Below are 10,524 nucleotides of genomic sequence, written 5' to 3' on the forward strand. Positions count from 1 at the left end.
TACTTCACGCCTATCTTCCTTTTCCTATCATAAGTCACCTTTTGTCTACCCTTTGGTGAGCCTAGATCAAGGGCAAGGTCTTCCCCTTCATACTCTACATCAACCATGGAAGGAGGAAGCCATCAGGATTTGAGGCAAAAATGCTCACTCAAATTCATAAATTCCAAAGTATTTACAAGGTGTGGTGCCTAGGGTATTTATAGGAGTGGGAGGCATCTAGGGTTGCATTTAGGGTGTCAAATTCACACCAAATGAAACCCAAATTAACCCTAGATGCAACTTGGTGGCCAAGGATGAAATCTTTGGGTTTAGTTAGGCTACATCTAGGTGCATGATAAGACCATGCAACCTTTGCCCTCCACTTGGGCCTAAGCCTTTCTAACACCAAAAAGAGGTCCAATAGCCACAAAAATATGTCTAGGTTTTTGTGCCCACCCTAATCAAATACCTTAGCCCAAAAATAAAATCCTATGATCTAAAGCACCCCATAATACAAGGGTAAAATGGGAAATACAAAAGAAAATAAATCTTATGACTAAGATACCCCAAAATACAAGGGTAAAATTGGAAATACAAGTAAAATAAATTGTAAGACTAAAATACCCCAAAATACAAGGGTAAAATAGGAAATAAAATACAAGGACAAAATAGGAATAAATGCTATGCTAAGAAAATCTTAGGAGCTAAGGCCCAAAAGTGGGCTCACTCCTCCTATGGTTTTTTTTTCAACACTAACCCATTCCTTTTGCCTCCTTCAATACATCACCTCTTGGAATTCTTGGCCTTAGTGTTATTCCATCATTCCCTCCCTCTTGAAAAGGATTTGACCTCAAATCAAGAGGTTCCTCATGGTGGGCATCATGACCAACAAAAACATAAAAATAAGCATTAGAGGTAATAGTATATGATAGAAATGGAAAGTGTATCCTAAGAGGAGTTCTACTTTAAATGCTAAAAATATTGTCTAAATTAAAAGTACTAGACTCTCTAATGCGAAAGATAGGATCCTCCCCATGGTGAAGTCTAGATGTATAACCAAAACCTAAAAAGGTAAAAAGACTAAAACTATAGCACACAAATGCATTAGTCCTAAAAACTAAAATATCTTGTTGGAGGTACCCAATGTAGTGACCTAGGTATGTACTAGAAAATAAAGAAAACTTAACTAAACAATTACCTAAACAACTTTGTATTGCATTATTTGTTGGATTCATATGAGAAAAAGGTGTTAAGAGGAGTCTAGAAAACTCATATAATCTAAGTTTGTCTTGTAGGGAAGTATTCAAGTTAAGTTCAAATAAGTTTGAACTTCCTTCAAGATCAAAAATAGAAGATACAACACCATGAGATGTATCCAACAAACCATACAAACCAAAAGTTGGGTGCTTTATGAAGAAAACTAAAGTAGAAAAAGTCTTAAAGAAAGAAGGCTTATCTTCCTTGGGCACCACCAAGGAAGTAGCACAAGAAGTGGGACTAAGTGAAGTCCACTTCTTCTTCACTAAATCTTGAAGTTGAGATTCTTTTTCTTTAAAAAGGATTTGTTTTTGAATCTCCACTTCATGACTAGTGGCAACGTGAGAGAAAGAGTTAAGGTCTTGATGAATGAAGAGAGTCTTTTTTAAATCATTTTCAATGGGAAAGTGACTCTCTTCAAGCATAAGCCCTTTAGAAGAAACATTATCCTCCTTACTCTACTCTAAGAGTGTTGGTTGTTGTTTTTCATTTTCTAACCACTCTTGAACTTTTTCTATACTTTTCTTTATTTTTTCTTTCTTTTCTATTTTCTTTTCTTTTTCTTTTCTTCTAAGTTCTACCTCTCTTGTTGTATTTTGTTCCTCATGCATACTCCTAGGGACTCTAACTTCTTTGCCTATTTGAGATCTAGTTGGAACAATCCTAGGTTTGGATCCACTAGTTTCTCTCCCCTCAACTAATTTTGCAAGTAATTGTTTTATTTCCTCCTTATTTCTTGCATTTTCTTTTTCCCTTTTTCGAATTTCTTCCTCTCTTTTTATGTGTTCCTCTTCTTTTTTTCTTATGTACTCTTTTAACTCTCTAATCATGTCTCTAACACTAGACCTAGTACTACAAGAATTATGACCATGTATACTAGAATGAGTACTCATCTTTGATCAAGAAAAGGTTTTCACAAATTTGTTTTCAAAAGGTTGGTAAAAAGGTTTTCACAAAGAATGAGTGATAAAAAGGTTTTCACAAAAAGGTTTTCTAGATGAAAGATTGGTATGAAAAGGCCTAAGTATACAAATTGAACTATCAAGGGAGGTGGACTATAAGAATCACTTAAAAACCAAGCCTTTTCATGTAAAAATTACTAAGCCTTTTCACACTTTTCTCACAAAACACTTTTTTTTGCACAAAAGTTAAGTGTGTGTGTTGTGCACGCCCCCCTAGTAGGCAAATGAAGCCTTCTAAACAAAACAAATAAACAAAGTAAAGTCCTAGGCAAATATACTACCAAAGCTTTAAAGCATGCAAAGGAAAGCACTTAAAGCATATGCTAGTCGGTTTCCTAGGTGAAGGTTCTCAAATCACCTTCAAACTACACGAAACTACCACCAAAAAAAATGAAGAGGTTTAAAATGGCCAATTACAACCCAAAATTAAAGAAAGGAAAGGCCAAATACAAAAAGGCCAAAAATAAAACAAGAAAGAAACAAGTAAGAAAAAGAAATTGTTGAATCTCCAAGTCTTCAAATCTCCACCCCTTCACAATGAACACCCAAGGTTAGCCTTTCAATGGTATTTGCACTCTTTGATTTGGTGTGATCCTCCAAAGTTCCTTGGACTCAAATTGGACAGGCCCTCCACTCAATCTACCAAGAAAGTGTGTGGTGTATAGAAGCTTTCCTCACCTAGGTCAAGAAGAAACCAAAACCCAAGAGTACAAGAGGCCAAGAAAGAAAAACTAAAAAGGCACAATTAAAAAAGGCTAAAATCAAGTGGATTTGTTGAGACAAACTTAAGAGTAGAAAGAAAGACTCAAAAACTAAAATTAAGGCATATGAACAAAAGGAAAACACACAAAAGAGTAATTCCTAGAATGGCACTAGAATAGAATTTATCAAATAGGCTAAGCAATGGAATGATGCACTTAATATGTTTGATTTAATGTCTCATTCAGCCATTAAGTTTTGTCCATAAGTCCAAAATAACTCCAAGTGTCAAGGTATGAAAATTTGGTCCAAAACTCCACAAGTCTAGCAAAGGTTCCCTTTTTCTTTTGTCTTTAATTCTTTTGATTTTGTTCCTTTTTATACTTAGCTAAGGTGGGGTTTTATTGTCCCAAAAGTCCAGCCATTCTTTTTTTTTTTCTCCTTTTTTTTTGAATGTTTATACCTTTCCTTTGCTTGGGTTTTACACTTGTGTTTGTTGGTTTGGTTAGCAAATTTTTGTAGTATCCTTTTTAGTGACTTATTGATGGAGGAAGCCCATGGGCTAAGGGCCCAACTACTAGGGCTATGGCAAAGAAGATACATGAGGAGTGGGCCCAAGCCCAAGGAAAGCCCATCTCTTTGTTTTGTTGGGCTTTGACTCAAGCCCAAGTAGATTAGGGTTAGTATAGGATTGGGCCTTAGTGCCTTGTATTTCTTTTGGGCCTTGTATTTCCGGCCATGTAGCTTAGGATTTGCATTTAGAGGTCATTTGAATTTAGGGTAATTTAGGTTACATGTGAAGTTGCATTAGCATGTAATTAGAATCACATTTAGTGTGCATTTCGTCCATGTGCAACACATGCACATGGTGTGATCCGAAATGCAACTCAAATGGACTTCTAATTACATGCCAAATGAGCTAGCACATGGGTGATCCGGGTTTTAGGCACCAAAATTTGAATTTTGAATTCAAATTTTGGGCGCCTAAGGTTAAGTGAACCTTACCTTGGTTCCACTTAACCTTAGGCTAACCCAAGGTCACCTTAACCTAATTTTATCCTATAAATCATTATGGCTGAGACTTGTAAGCTCACTTTGGATTATATTGATGAGTTTTTTCTCTCTTGAATTCATCCCTCCGAAGTCACCTAGCTTCCTAAACTCTACCCTCCTTGAGTGCTTCTCTTTGTAGAGCTAGGAACCCTAATCTTCTCCGGACTTAGCTTCTATGCAAGCTTAGGTCACATTGAGCCTTGTGGAGTCTCCATCCTTGAAGCTACTCCAAGGATATCCTTGAAGGCTTGAAGAGTTCTTGTGCATTCCAAGTGGAATCACATCAAGTGGTATCAGAGCCTTGTGGAGTCTCTAGAGAGGGAATGGTGTTCCCTCTTTAGAGATAGTTCAACAAGAGATTTTTGATTCAAAACCTTTACACAAAACCTCTCTCTTTCTTGAACCATCTTCTCATATCCTCATGTGTGGAGGAACACTAACTTGCACTGCACATCTTCTTTAGAAACTTCTCTATCTCTTGAGGTTACCAAACTTTTGAAAGAGTTTGATGATATATTCCCTAGTGAAGGACCAATGGGACTTCCACCTTTTAGGGGAATAGAGCATCAAATAGATCTTGTGCCTGGGGCTAGTCTTCCTAATAGACCAGCCTATAGGACCAATCCACAAGAGACCAAAGAGATAGAGAAGCAAGTACAAGAGTTGTTGGAAAAGGGTTGGATTCAAAAGAGTCTAAGCCTTTGTGCTGTGCCTGTCCTATTGGTGCCAAAAAAGATAGAAAATGGAGGATGTGTTGTGACTGTAGAGCCATCAACAACATCACCATAAAATATAGGCACCCAATTCCTAGGCTTGATGACATGCTTGATGAATTGCATGGGTCATCCATATTTTCCAAAGTAGATCTTAAGAGTGGATATCACCAAATTAGAATCAAGGAAGGTGATGAGTGGAAAACCGCTTTTAATTAAGACTAAGTTTAGACTATATGAATGGTTAGTAATGCCTTTTGGGCTTACTAATGCACCTAGCACATTCATGAGGTTGATGAATCATGCCCTTAGGGATTCTACTGGTAGGTTTGTAGTTGTTTATTTTGATGATATTTTAATATATATCAAAAGTCTCAGTGATCATGTGGATTACCTAAGACAAGTCTTTCTTGTTCTTAGAGACAATCACTTGTTTGCCAATGTAGACAAGTGCACTTTTTGTGTGGATAATGTTATTTTTTTAGGATTTGTGGTAAGCAAAAATGGGGTTCATGTGGACCCCGAGAAAATCAAAGCCATCCAAGAATGGCCTATTCCTACTAATGTTAGTGAAGTTAGGAGCTTCCATGGTTTGGCAAGCTTTTATAGAAGATTTGTTCCTAACTTCTCTACATTAGCTTTACCTCTCAATGAGTTGGTGAAGAAGGATGTAGTCTTTGAATGGACAGAAAAACATAACTTAGCTTTTCAAGAACTTAAGCATATACTTACTCAAGCACCTGTTCTAGCTTTGCCTGATTTTTCTATAAAACCTTTGAGCTAGAATGTGATGCTTCAGGACTTGGCATAGGAGCTGTGTTGTTACAAGGTGGTCACCCCATAGCTTATTTCAGTGAAAAACTTCATGGGGTTGCCTTGAACTACCATACCTATGACAAGGAGTTATATGCTTTAGTTCGTGCCCTTCAAACTTGGGAACATTACCTTGTGACCAAGGAATTTGTTATCCATAGTGATCATGAATCACTTAAATATTTGAAGGGTCAACATAAATTAAATAAGAGGCATGCAAAATGGGTTGAGTACCTTGAGCAATTTCCTTATGTCATCAAATATAAAAAAGGCTCTACCAATGTAGTAGCTGATGCTTTGTCAAGAAGACATGTTTTATTGAACACCCTAGGTTCTCAAATACTAGGGTTTGATGACATCAAGGAGTTGTATGAGAAAGACCTTGATTTTGCTAACTTTTATTCTTTATGTATTCAAAAACCTTATCAAGGGTACTATATTTCTGAGGGGTATCTTTTCAAGGAAAATAAGCTTTGTATAAACCCAAGGATCTATTAGGAAACTCTTGGTCAAGGAGAGCCATGAGGGTAGGCTCATGGGGCATTTTGGGATTGAGAAAACTCTTTCACTTTTGAGAGAGAAATTCTTTTGGCCTCATATGAAAAGAGATGTTCAAAGGTTTTGTAGTAGTTGCATTGCTTGTTTACAAGCAATGTCTACCACTAAACCTCATGGACTATACACCCCCTTGCCAATATCCTCTTCTCCTTGGGTAGATATTTCCATGGATTTTATCCTTGGATTTCCTCGAACCCAAAGAGGAAAGGATTCCATCTTTGTGGTTGTGGACCGTTTTAGCAAAATGGCACATTTTATTCCATGCCACAAAGTGGATGATGTAAGTAACATTGCTAAATTATTCTTTCAAGAAATTGTGAGACTATATGGGTTACCCAAAACTATAGTCTCAGATAGAGATGTTAAGTTCCTTAGCCATTTTTGGAAAACTTTTTGGGCAAGGCTAGGAACTAAACTTCTATTCTCTACCACATGTCATCCCCAAACTGATGGGCAAACTGAGGTAGTGAATAGGTCTCTAGGGACTATGTTGAGGGCAATCCTCAAAGGCAATAAAAATTCATGGGATGACTATCTCCCTCATGTGGAGTTTGTGTAACCCCTTTCCAGATTACATATGGTAATCATAACTAATTATTTATGGTTAATAATATTTATATTATTAGTATAATTTTGTAGAAAAGATGCTTAAACAAATGAAGAAATTTATATTGAAAACAAATTTATTAAATACAAGTTACTAGATATTACAAACCATTTTATAACAACTTAGTAAAATAAAACCCCCCATCCTATGCTCTGGATTTTTGCATCTGACCTTCTAACTGCACATCCAATTTTTCTGCATTATGAGATCTCCAATATCTGGGTTTAAAAATATTTATGGGGTTAGACATTTAATTTCATTCACATCTCACACAAACAAATCAGACAAGTGCATAATAAGTTCATACAATTATCAATATACAAAAAAAAATTGATAATAGTCCAAATAATGCAATATGCTTATGAGAATGAGATGCAGATTTTGACTGAAAATATACTTTTAAAAATCGTTTTGACTCATTACTCCATGGAGATTTTCCCTTTTGAGTGTTTAGTGAAGCTAGAGCTTAACATCACTCTGTCCAGTGATTCGGCAATGCCTCACTAAACGCGAACAAGTAGACAGTAGTCAGAGTGTTAGTGCACCCGGCAGGCTACCACGACATAGAATCAATAAAGACTGACCATCTATGGGATTGCCCATGCCCAAACACTCCCTAGACCAAAGGTCTATCCCCCAGACCAGAGGTCCCGTCTTACCCATTCTACTCAAACCCCGTTTACTATCTTCTGACATTGGTAGCATAAAACAAATACCTCAGTCATACTTTCACAACCATATCAAACTCTCTCTCACTTTATCCTTTTCTTGATCCATCTAGTACTGCCAACTGTCCTTGACAGTACCCACTATCACAATTCTCAATCAATCTCTTGCCACCAATGTTTCGGATAGTAAACATAAAGAAAAGAATTCACATAAAAAGTATCATTTCAAAATTACAAAACTCGTTCTTTTTCTATCAAATATCCTTAGTACAAAATTCATTTCTCAAATATTTATTTTCTTGAAATTCTTTTCTTTTCCCCCCAAAAATCTTTTGACTCAAAATGACATTATGCAATATGCAATATGCATTACTATTAATCTATCACTTCAAAAACTATTCTCAGTCAAACTCTTCAAATACAATTCAAACAACTTCAATATAAACATTCAATCATAAACAATCAACCATTTCAAGATTCAACTTTAAAACTTCAAATTTATCAAAAAGTACAATCAAAAACCATATCAAATAACCTAAGGTTCCATGCATCAAAACTTATAAGTAAAGATCAATATTTATTCTACCATTATATAGACATGAATAAAATTAAACATCTAACCCATACCTATTTTTCCAAGCTGGCTAGCTTTTTCCTAATTTCCTTGATTTCTTCTTCTCCTACTTCTTTCTCTTCCTCTTATCTTCTTCCTTTCTTCCCCTTTTCTTGAAATTTTAGTTGTTTACTCCTTGTTTTACTCCTTGGTTGTGGAAAAGATGGAGTATTTTTGGGTGTTTCTTGGAATTGGTTTATGTCTAGTTGTTAAGGGTTGTTGGTGAGCTTTTTGGTGTGTGGTTTCTCCTATTTATACTAGTCTCCACCTCCATTCTCCAATATTCTAGATGTGTAGATTTTTCTTGATATTTCCTAAGATATTTTATAACATAGTGATTAGGTGTCCATTTTGTAGATATTTATAGGACTTTCTAGAATTTCCTTGAATTATTTAAGTATCTTAATGGTTAAGTTTCTAATTTATTTAATAATTTGGTGATGAGATGTCCACTTTCTAGAATTTTGTAGAGTTATTTAGTTAACTTAATGATGAAGTTTTCAATTCATTTTAATCACATGGTGATTATGTGTCCCTTTTTTTTTTTTTGTAGAAATTTATAGAACATCCTAGAATTTTGTAGAATTATTTAAATATCTTAATGGTTAAGCATCTAATCCATTCTAGATTTCTTATTATGTAGAATTTTGTAGAACTTTCTTGAGTTATTTGAATATCTTAAAAGTTAAGCTTCCAACCCATTTAATTATTTGGTAATTAGATATGTACTTTGGAGAGTTTTGTAGAACTTTCTAGAATATTGTAGAATTATTATAATATCTTACAAATTAATTATAATTTTGAGAAACTAATATCATCATTAGAATCTTGACCATTAAAAATACAAACTTTTGTCTCTTGATCATCTCTTAATTATGTTAATTAATATTAAATAAATAAATTAGGATTTGCTTATATGTCATAATTTGATTGGTTGAGACTTGTATTTTAATTTCTCCTAACTATACATTTTTATTAATTATTCCAAGCATACTATATTGATGATAACATTTTTATATCCTTTTGAACATTTTTCCATAATTTTCTAGCTTAAGGTTTTAGCAGAATAACTTTTTCTTGTTAAATCCTTAGAGAATTTCTATAAATTTTAATTTAGAGATTTTCTCTCTTAACTGTATTTATTCTTAATCTACACTCAATAGATTATTGTTTAAGTTATAGATTACTTAAATTTTCTTAAATTGAGTTTCTCATATTTTACAGCGTGCTCCCAACGCTGTCCGACAAACAGTCAATTTAGATAATAAAATAATGTTAGTGAATTTAGAAAATCTGGTTAAATAATGCTACATAAATTTCATTCACATTAACTTACATAGTATTTAATATATATAATAATTTGTAGAAACACATAGATAAATAGTTATAAAATTTAGGATGTTACAGTTTGCCTACAATAGAGTGGTTCACAAGACCACTAACATGTCTCCTTTTGAGATTGTCTATGGTTTCAACCCTCTTACTCCCTTGGATTTATTACCCCTACCCGATGTTGCTTCCTTTATTCATAAAGAAGGAACATCTAGGGCTGAGTTTGTCAAGAAATTACATGAGAGGGTTAGAGATCATATTCAATCCCAAACAGAAAAATACCAAAAATATAATAATAAGGGCAGAAAGGAAGTTGTCTTTGTAGACCCCTAAAATTGTCCGGGTCGGAAATAAGACTCGAAGACTCTCAAAGATCAATGGAAAGTCAGCCAGAAGGACTCCCAGAAGACCATAGGATGACTATCTGAAGGTTTAGAGGTCTTAGAGTAGCTAAAAATAAGAAAGTGAGAGGAGTGGAGCTCAATACGGCCTCTTTGGAGCTCAGTACGGCCCGTATTGCATTTTTGAACTGCAATACGGCCGTACTGAAACCAATACGGCCGTATTGATGTTTTTGAACCTCAATACGGCCGTATTGAATTCAATACGGCCGTATTGAAGTTCAAAACTTCAATACGGGCCGTATTGACACCAGGGGCCGTACTGCGCCTCACCCCTATAAATAAGACGTCATTTGGACGACATTTGACACTTTTCCACACAGTTTTGACTCTCTCCTTGAGTATTCTGGGGTTTTTGAGCAGTGTTCTGCCCTAGAAATCGCTCTGAGAGTCAATCCGACGAAGTTCTTGAGTCACGAGCCATTTGCTTGAGTCTCGAACTTAGTCGAAGGGAAATCTTTTGGATTTCCATAGTAAAAATTATTTTTTAGGAAGGAGCGAGCGAGCTTGTAGAGGGAGGGAGCGCCAAAAAGCCTCCTAACATCTGTTTATATATATAAAAGCACGCTTCAAGAGGTTTTTCTTAAAATCCCTTCTTTTATTGCTTTCTGATTGTCGCATATTTAATATTGTCATCATGTATATATTTAATTTATAATCGTTTATAATAAATAGGGGTAATTTAGTAATTTTACACTGTTATTTATGAAATAATCCGTCATAGGGAACCCGAAAGGGGCGTTGTGGGGTGCTAACACCTTCCCCGCACGTAACCGACTCCCTTACCCAACTCTGGTTGTAATGGCCAAGGTTGATTTTTGAAATCAATTGCCTTATCCTTTTTTCCAATGTTTTGAGTAAAACATTGG

At 35.2% G+C, this 10,524-nt stretch overlaps 1 long non-coding RNA gene across 1 annotated transcript; it reads right to left on the minus strand.

Moving 5' to 3' along the window:
- Positions 1-6,699: 6,699 nt before the first annotated feature.
- On the minus strand, positions 6,700-9,322 carry LOC145957059 (uncharacterized). The gene is made up of 2 exons (XR_014433484.1): positions 7,937-9,322; positions 6,700-6,859 (listed from the first exon to the last, which is right to left on the minus strand). It is a non-coding gene; the product is annotated as an uncharacterized LOC145957059 (long non-coding RNA).
- Between the last annotated feature and the right edge of the window lie 1,202 nt (positions 9,323-10,524).

The sequence above is a fragment of the Cajanus cajan genome, chromosome 4 (assembly GCF_000230855.2).
Source record: "Cajanus cajan strain Asha chromosome 4, NIPB_CcT2T_4, whole genome shotgun sequence".
NCBI lineage: Eukaryota > Viridiplantae > Streptophyta > Magnoliopsida > Fabales > Fabaceae > Cajanus > Cajanus cajan.